At 35.8% G+C, this 9,414-nt stretch overlaps 1 pseudogene; it reads left to right on the top strand.

Moving 5' to 3' along the window:
* The first annotated feature begins 5,829 nt into the window (after positions 1-5,829).
* LOC119473933 lies at positions 5,830-5,974 on the top strand (annotated as a pseudogene).
* Positions 5,975-9,414: the final 3,440 nt, after the last annotated feature.

Raw genomic sequence — 9,414 nt, forward strand, 5'->3', positions numbered from 1 at the left:
ATCAGTTACCATTCATACATTCATAAATATGATTTCCATAATCCAAAATTTTTTACAAGTTCTTTTCTCCTCTCATTGTCTGTAGTATTTCTAATTTTCATATTGATTTATTATTATTTCAGTGAGACTTTGGGAAAGAGGTGAAATAAATAGGGATGCTCAATGTGCCAAGCTTTATCAGCGTCTCAATGAGATTTTGAAAAATCCTGCCTTCTAAGATCAACCCTTTTAAAAAAATCACCTATTTCTTCCCCCAACTTCCAAATTCTATTATCAGTATGAGATGTGAATAACCAGAATCTAGCATGAGAAAAGCTTTTGTCTTTAGGCCAAAGAGACTTTGATTTGAGTCCTAATCATTCTGTCTATAGTCACTGTCTAACATCAAATTTAGGAGCTTAGTCTCTGAATACATTGCTGGGGTAGCTTGTTTTATTTCTTACTATCATTTTGACTTAACATTTATATTTTTGTCTTTATATTTAATAATACAGCCTTATAATTTTGTCCTCTCTAATAAATGAAATAATTTATGTGAAATACACCAACTCATTTAAAATTCAAAACTATGAGTTCCATATTATTGTCTTTGTGTCACAAGTGAAAAAAAAAAAAGCCTAAGCTTGAGTGGTTTAAGCAAAGTGAAGAGGTTGAAAAACATTAATTTTAGAAAAAGAAATGCCCCAAAAGGGTGGTACAAAATGAGGTTTGGTAACACTCTCTCTCTCTCTCTCTCTCTCTCTCTCTCTCTCTCTCTCTCTGTTTTTTTTTTCTCTCTCTCGCATTGTAGGCACACTAAATTACTTGGATTTCTCAAGTCTTAGCACAGACATGGGCATGTCTGTGCCTTGGTGAATGCCATTTTTCTCTGCCTGTATTGGGCTTCTGTTCTCCATACTGTGTTTGATGAACACTGAGCTCTAAAATCTCTGTCTCACAAATGAGTTCTTTGGAGATAGGGACAAGGCCTATGTATGGGTTCTGGTATAGTGTCTGATGCATTATAGGCACCTATTAATTACACAATTAACAATAGGAATGATAATAGTAATAATAACATTAGGTTGGTGCAATAGCAATTGTGGTGTTCACCATTACTTTCAACGGCAAAACTGCAATTACTTTTCCACCAACCTATGGTGGCATTATTTACCTATCAATTTATTCATCTTAGACATACTATGTAAAAGATATAAGATAAACTTTTGTGATAGATGGCTATATAGATGATACATTCTATCCAATATTCATTAAAATGTGTAAGGAAGTTATATTCTTTTTTGTGGCTATTATAACAAATTACCTCCTGTGGCTTAAGACTGCAAAAATTTTTTCCCATTGTTCTATAGGCCAAAAATCTAATATCAACTTGTTGGCACTGCTCCATAGGCTCTAGGGGAGATTCTCCTCCTGCTTTTGGCTTCACTATTTCTTGGCTTGTGGTTGGATCATTTCAATGCCTGTCTTCATTTTGACATGGCCTTCTCCTCTGTGTACATTTTCCCCTTCCTGTCTCTCATAAGGACACGTCATCATCTTTACATCCTTACCTTAATGCAAAGACTCTTTTTCCAAGTACTATGCACAAGTTCTAAGGATTAGGACTTGATATGTTTCAGTGTCCATTATTCAGTCTATAACAGTAGGTGTGCAAGTCAGGTTATTTGCTTACAAGCAACAGCAAACTACAGAAATTGACCTAGGTTGTCTTAGAAGAAATTTATTGAAGGATGCTACTGAAGGCTCACAATTTGTTGGTTATCTGAAGGTCAGTTTTGGAAAACTGCAAAGAGCAAGAAGCTGAGTGTTAAGAGTCCAGGTGATAGAAACAGGAGGCAGCCAAATGCCTAGGCAGATAGGGGTGGGTCCTGGGTGAACAGCCATCTTCAAGCCAAAAACAGCCTGAAGGATGAAAGACTGAACTGCTGGTCCCAAATGAAACCTGCAACTCAGAGTGAGAACTTCTGTTCCTGTTTGCTCATCCTTCCCCAATTAAGTCTTTCTGAATAATGCCATTCAACCAATCGAATGTTGCCTTTTCCAGTACTATCTATGGCCTGCCCTTCTGCTATTCTGAGCCCATAAAAAGCCCTGGACCCAGCTACATGGTAGGAGAGAACCACCTGACTACAGGGGTGGGGGATCACCCATCATCTTCTCTCCGCTGAGAGCTGTTCCATTGCGCAATAAAATTCATCTCTGCCCTTCTCACACTTTAATGTCCAGCATATCCTCTTTCTTCTTGGGTATGGTACAAGAGCTTGGGAACTGATGAACCAGGATACAAGCTATAATACGGGCATGCTAGGACATACCAGCATCCTTAAGGGCAGGTAGAAAGGGGGTTTACCGCAAAGAAGTATTTCAAACAAGGGGTTTAGGTTTAGATATTATACACTAAAAATGAAAATAAATTGTTCCCTATGAAGAGTAACTGTGTTGTCAAATTTTAAAAAAATGTAGAAACTAATAATTCAGTTAGTATAGGAAATAGAATAAAAATCCCGGGGTTGTATAACTCCATAGATTACATTCTTTTCACTCAATGATGCTTCCTTCTAAAATATCAAAATTCACTTGACTTAGAGAAAAATGAATAATCAATTATATATATATCTTCTGTAATTTTCAGAATAAATAAATGTCAAAAACTCAAGTAACTAGTTTGAATGGGAATTGTGCTTTCACTTCATGAAGTGCAAAAACATTCAAACTTCATTCTCTAAATAAATATTAAACAGTGCCCTTTAAAATCGCATTGTAAAAAGTCTGTTTTTTCAATAATGCTGTCATCATTCAAAGCAATTTTGAAACTCCTTCCTATTTTGAAAATTACCACCAGAGTTCCCATATTTCATGTCTATGTCTTAAATACCAATCAAGCATGTTTAAATTATATTGTGCCTATTGAAATTTTTCCTTTAAATGTCATTCTGGAAAAAATGATTATTTCAGAAAAATGATTTTTTGACATGAACTTCTACAAAACGTTAGGAGAAGAGGGAGAAACCAACTTATGGTGATATGCATGACTTGCCAGCTTTGTAAGAAAACAAAAATCTTTATTTTAAAATTAAAGATACTAAGAAAGTTTATATGCCTGTTTCAAAATCTTAGAACTAGTTTTTTAATTCTGGGCTAACAAATTTTAAACTTAAAAAAAAGATAAGAGCAATTGGAGTTACATCTCAGTTCTCTTTGAGAAACAAAAAAGCTTGTAAAGTACAGTGAGCCAGAAGAATCATGGAGCTTCTTTCCTTTTTTTTTTTTTTTTTGTTTTTTTTTTTTTTTTGAGCTCACTTAATGTAGAGTTGAAAGATACTCCTAGAAACAAGTGGGAAGAAGGATGTAGACTTCAGTAGCAAGTCACACCTTCATTGTCTTCCAGTGAAAAGCAAAACAAGGATTATGATTTAAAACAAGTACTTAGTGAAAGAAGTGTTAAATTGCATAGGGTTATTTTTCCCATAAGAAAATATTCCTTAATAATTCTAAATTTAATTGTTTTAATGAACATTTCTCTTTTTGATTGTTTTTAAAATAGTATATAAAAGGGAAAATGCTTCTCTTTCCCCCCGCCTCTTTCTTTATCAGTTCACCATTAAGCGACTCTAATTTTTCAGACAAAATCAGGACATATAACCTCAGATTTGTTGGGATATAGTTATAAATATTGGAATCAGGATTATCTGGGGAAATACCAAAAGTTTATTTATTGGCTTGCTACATTAATAAATTGATATGTGTTGGTTCCTCCGCCTAAATGCTCTTTTAATCTGGCAGCTTCTTATTTTTTACACCCAGTTCTATAAGGCCTTATTCAGCATTCCTCGTAATCTTGATGCTATCTGAACCATGTTATAATTATTTATAAGCCTCTATCACACATGTCCATGAGTGCCTCGCAGATAGGACTCATGTATTAAGGAAGCTTTCCATTCTAAATGCCAAGTATAGCCCCTGATGAAACTTACTAAGTTATCATTAAATATTTTTAGAGTAGATACACGGTATATCAGAATGAATGGATGAGAGAAGAAATAGAATGAACAAAATTCTATCTGACTTGGGAGTGGTAACTTTTTACAATATACTAATTCACAAAATCAATCATATCTTTTCTTAATTAAATCCAGCTTTTGTTTATTGTCCATATCACTTGTATTGATTATTTTGTTCATGTTGCTAGGAAAATGGTAAGAATGGCAAAGAATGAATATAAAACAGCTTGATACTTAAGGCTGATAAAAGAGACTAGCCCTGTAATAGTCTCCATCATATTCAAATCTTCCCCAAGCCAGTTCCTAGAGCCACTTAAATAGCTCTCTTAGATTAGGAGAGATTTCGCCTCTGAGCTGGGGATCCCAGAGCTCGAAGGCTGGTGCTCAAATGGCAAATGTGAGTGTATATTTGAACTCTTAACAAGTTAAAGCCATTGCTCGGTACTTAGCAGATTTTTTCCGTGTAACAAAGCATTGACATCTGCAAATTGGAGAATTACAACTGATGGAGAAAAATTATTTTCTTGTTTTTCTAAATGTTAAAAAATAATCATTTCTGAAGTTTTTCATCTGAGATCTCAGAAAACTGTAGTTGATGAGATTCCTGTATCAGCAGTGTTTTTGAGGAGAAGGGAAGGCAGTTGTTTATATTTCTAAGAAGACTGAGACATCTGACATCTTCTATGTGTACTGGTAGCTTCTTTGTGAATATTTACAGGAATGTTAAAATCACAAAGAAGGTTGATAATTATGCACATTTTCTCATCTGATTAAAGAGAAAACTATAAATCCCCCTACCAGATTTTTCAGCCAGGGGAATATCAAAGCCATATATTGAGGCAAAAATGATTATTAAGTCAAGTAACAGGGAGTCAAAACATTGATGCATGCTATTTATATCCATTTGAATTAAGCAGATATGTTCTAATTTTGCCATGTGGAGAGCGGATAATAATTCACTATATTCACCTGCAGTTACTGATAGAAGCCTGATTTTCCTTTTAAATTGCAAACTTCTTGAATACACAGATTAGATCTGTACTGTTTGTAGCTTTGTTGCTGCTTTCTTGCTGTATACACAGTCACTGCCAGGTGCTGATATAACTAAAGGGTCAGCTTTTTCTTTGTCCTTACAGGCTATTTCCTGCTAATACTTTGGGGGAAAGAGGGGAGAGGTTTTCCGAAACTCTCTTTTGAGTTATCAACTTAATCACTAATTCTGGGAAATGCATAATTTTAGATCTGGGAGAAGAAATATAGGAGATAAATCTGAAACATTGTGTGCCACCAAATGAGAAAGCCGTGAAAGGAAAATGAGGCATTGTCAAAATGACACATGAGCCAGCTTGAGTGCATTTTCACTGTCCAAAGGTGAGACAATTAAAGAATCAATGATAACTATGATTGATTAAAACACATTTAAGATCTAAAAAGCCATGCATTCTTAACGATATTTTAAAGAAAGAGAAACAAAACTCTTGGGATATTGGATACCACTAGAACTTGTCTGGGCACCAAGTCAATATTCTGAAAATTGTCAACCGAGGGGAAGGAATTAGGCATTTACTTTGCATTCTGAAGTAAACTCTATTTCAGGGTATCCCAGAAGTCCTATAGGTATGGAAAAGAGTATTGTATACAAATAGTTCAGTTAATAAATGTAAAAGAATGATAGTATTAGAAAAACACTTTTCAGTCTCTAATAAAATAACTGAGTAACCATCAATATGATGGGGTTGATGGGTAATTTATTGTCTAAACAGAGCTACTTTGTGAGAAAAAAATGGATGCACTATTGATAATTATGCCAGGAAACAGGCATAAACTAATACTTACCTGGCAGAGGAGACAGAATGATCACAAAGGTGGTTTTCTCAGGGCAAGGCTTTGCTGACTCCTGCGATTTCCCCAAATGTGAGAAACTTGGCTGCATAATTTGTGGTAGTGGGGGACTGCATTCGTGCTTTCCCCTAGGAAAATAAAATAAAACCAGGCATAAACTGGTATGATTCCAGGCAAATATATGAAATATATGCCAGGTCAGCCTATAGTGGGGAACCTGACAATAAAGAGAACAGGCTGCCCCTGGATGAGCTCACTGATTAATTTTAGCAGAATAAAGATAAGACAATAAAACTGCTGGACACGGTGGGTCATACCTGTAATCCAGCACTTTGGGAGACTGAGGCAGGCAGATCGTGAGGTCAGGAATTTGAAACCAACCTGGCCAACATGATGAAACCCTGTGTCTACCCGGGTGCAGTGGCTCACGCCTATAATCCCAGCACTTTAGGAGGCCAAGGAGGTCTTGATCACGAGGTCAAGAGATGGAAGCCATCCTGGTCAACAAGGTGAAACCCCGTCTCTACTAAAAATACAAAAATTATCTGGGCATGGTGGCTTGTGTCTGTAGTCCCAGCTACTTGGGAAGCTAAGGCAGGAGAATTGCTTGAACCCAGGAGACAGAGGTTGCGGTGAGGTGAGCTGAGCTGAGATCGCGCCATTGCACTCCAGCCTGGGTAACAAGAGCGAAACTCCATCTCAAAAAAAAATTTTTTTTAAAAAGATACAAAAAATTAGCTGGGAGTGGTGGCATGTGCCTGTAATCCCAGCTACTTGGGAGGCTGAGCCAGGAGAATTGCTTGAATCTGGGAGGTGGAGGTTACAGTGAGCCAAGTTTGCGCCATTGCATTCTAACCTGGGCAACAGGGTGAGACTCCATCTCAAAAAAAAAAAAAAGACAGTAAAACCTTATATGTCTTCTGATGTGAGGTAATATGAAGAATTCAGGATTGTCTAAGATGCATTTTAAACATATATAATATATCAAATATGCGTATATATAAATATGTGTACATGTATAATATTCAAGACTTTAATTCTTAGCCCTTGTATACAGAAAATACAGGGGATGGAGAAGAAGTCAAATGATACCATGGGGAAGTACATTTGTTAATTACTGCTTATATGACTAATAAATGCTGACATTGAACCATGTCCTACAAGATCACAGATTGAGGCACATTTCTGTAAATTAGGAAACCTTTTCTTAGTGGGTGGGCTCAGAAGAATACTGAAAGTGGTGGAGTTAGATAATGTGTCATGGTAGTGGTTTTTGAATGAACATGAATGTTTAAGACCTAATATCACAAAGGAAGCTTATAATTATAGAGATAAAGCAAACCTTACCATATGAAGTCAAATAATTATTCAATAGATAATCTACTTTTAAAACCAACAAAATAATGCTTTCAGAATGGATGTAATTTTCAAGACAGAGGTAGGAATGGGGAGTTCTGTAAGGGTTAGAAGTAAATAAATTCGATTTAATTCTGGTGGAACAGGAAAGCATTATAAAAGAAAAAAGTTTTGAGCTTGGCTTTTTTAAAAAAGGAAAATTTATATAGAGAAAAAGAAGAGAGAATTTTAGACAGTCAGCAGACTATGTGCAAAAGCACTAAACAGCCAATGATATTTGACAGTTTATAAACAAACTACTGGAGCAGAGGTCATGGGAAATGAGACTGGAAAGATAGGTTGCTAATCTTCCTGGTCCCTTGCATAGTTCCCCCAAGCATTAAGACCCTCTTCATCATGGAGGCTTATTAAACCACATAGCTCAGTAGCTTACTAGAGAAATTATGAGTCAACCCTGTTACTATACATTATAAAACTTTGTGCTTATGGTTTTCTTGTTCTCCCATACTTTAAGCTAGTCCTTGAGCTAGCTGTTGCCTGAGTGCATGCTTCTTGGTGTTTCAGAAACAGACAAATCTTTCATCAGCTCTCAAACAAGCCAATTCCTAATATGTCTAAGATGTAAAATAATAAAGATTACAGATTTAAATACACTTATTTATGCAAACCCAGACATCAGACTTTTAATTTTAATGATGCTTTGCTATTCTAAAACAAAGACATTAATTTTTATTATTGATTTTTTTTAAAGTCCATTTCTAATATTCCTCATTGTTTTGTTTCGTTTTGTATTTACTGTGTCTAGTGAAAGCAAGTTTTCTTACTTGTGCTTAATTGATTCAGGAGCATACTTCATTGACCATTTGTTTATGAGATAGGCTGATGTAAGAATATGTGCTCTGATTATTTTATCTAATTGCTCTTAATCTACTACTGTGCAAAACTGGCATGTCAACATTTTCATTAAATGCATTGCTAACTCCAAATAATCAAAGAAATATTCATCATCCTTGACCACTGTGCTGCCAACCTTGCCCACCGCTTGCATAGGAGCAAATGAACACAGGTTACATTAAAACCTAATAGAGTGTTTTGTTGCTTAATGTTAGTGGCTCATTTGTTTGCAGGGAATGGAATATCTTCTAACACTGGGTCAATGAAAGTCTATTCTACAAATACGAATGATTTAGAAACTAAGCATTAACAGGGACTGAGGCAGCCCCAGGGACTGGATACTTAGTGTCTCTCTGTTACCTTCTGTTAGCACCTCTGCTTTTCTCTGTGAATCTGCTCTAGGCCTCTCTATATCAATCAGGGTTTTTTTACTTTCCAAAAATCTTGTCCATCAAAATTTTGACTTTGCTTTACTATGGCCATTCCAGTCTTGATTCTTTCTCATGGGATGCCTCCATGCAAATGTTATCTTCTCTTTCAAATAAATAGTCTTACCCCAAGAATTCCCAAAGGAGAATGGTTGCCTAATTATATCTTGGATTGCCATGGATTTTAAGTTTGAGATCACACAGTAATTTGTCGGCTTGCCAAATGACTGATTGTACTTGGGTCAATTGTACAACCTTTGTCTGATAGTCTGTGATTAAAGAGCCAGGAGATTGTGCTACAAAATGTGGTCACTGTTGACTTATCAGTGCCCTAGGTAGACATATTTGTTTTTGAAGGGAAAGTAGACAGGAAAATCCCCAAAACATTTCAAGTATACATGTGCCACAGTCCCTGAGAAGTAGATCCATGGAGAGTGAAAGTCTAAGGATCCTTTAAAGGAATTTCCTCTTGAGGGACTCCTCTCTGGCATTCCTAAGAAGCAGTCATCTTGTTTTAACCTAGATGCCTCCAAAGATTTAAAATTTATTTCAAGGGGCTACTAGCCTGCTAAAAAGAACTAGACCTGAAGGGAATATCATGTTAAATTGTGTTCAATATTTATTTATATGTGTATATTTGTTGGCTACATAAATGTCTTCTTTAGAGAAGGTTCTGTTATTTCCTTTGCCCACTTTTTGCTTGTCTTACATCACTGATCATTAGAGAAATGCAAATCAGAGCCACAATGAGATACCATCTCACATTAGTCAGAATGGCAATTATTAAAAGGTTAAGAAACAATAGATGCTCATGAAGATCTGAAGAAATAGAAATGCTTTTACACTGTTGGTGGCAATGTAAATTAGTTTAACCATTGTGGAAGACAGTGTGG

This window comes from Cebus imitator, unplaced genomic scaffold (genome assembly GCF_001604975.1).
Source record: "Cebus imitator isolate Cc_AM_T3 unplaced genomic scaffold, Cebus_imitator-1.0 Scaffold194, whole genome shotgun sequence".
NCBI lineage: Eukaryota > Metazoa > Chordata > Mammalia > Primates > Cebidae > Cebus > Cebus imitator.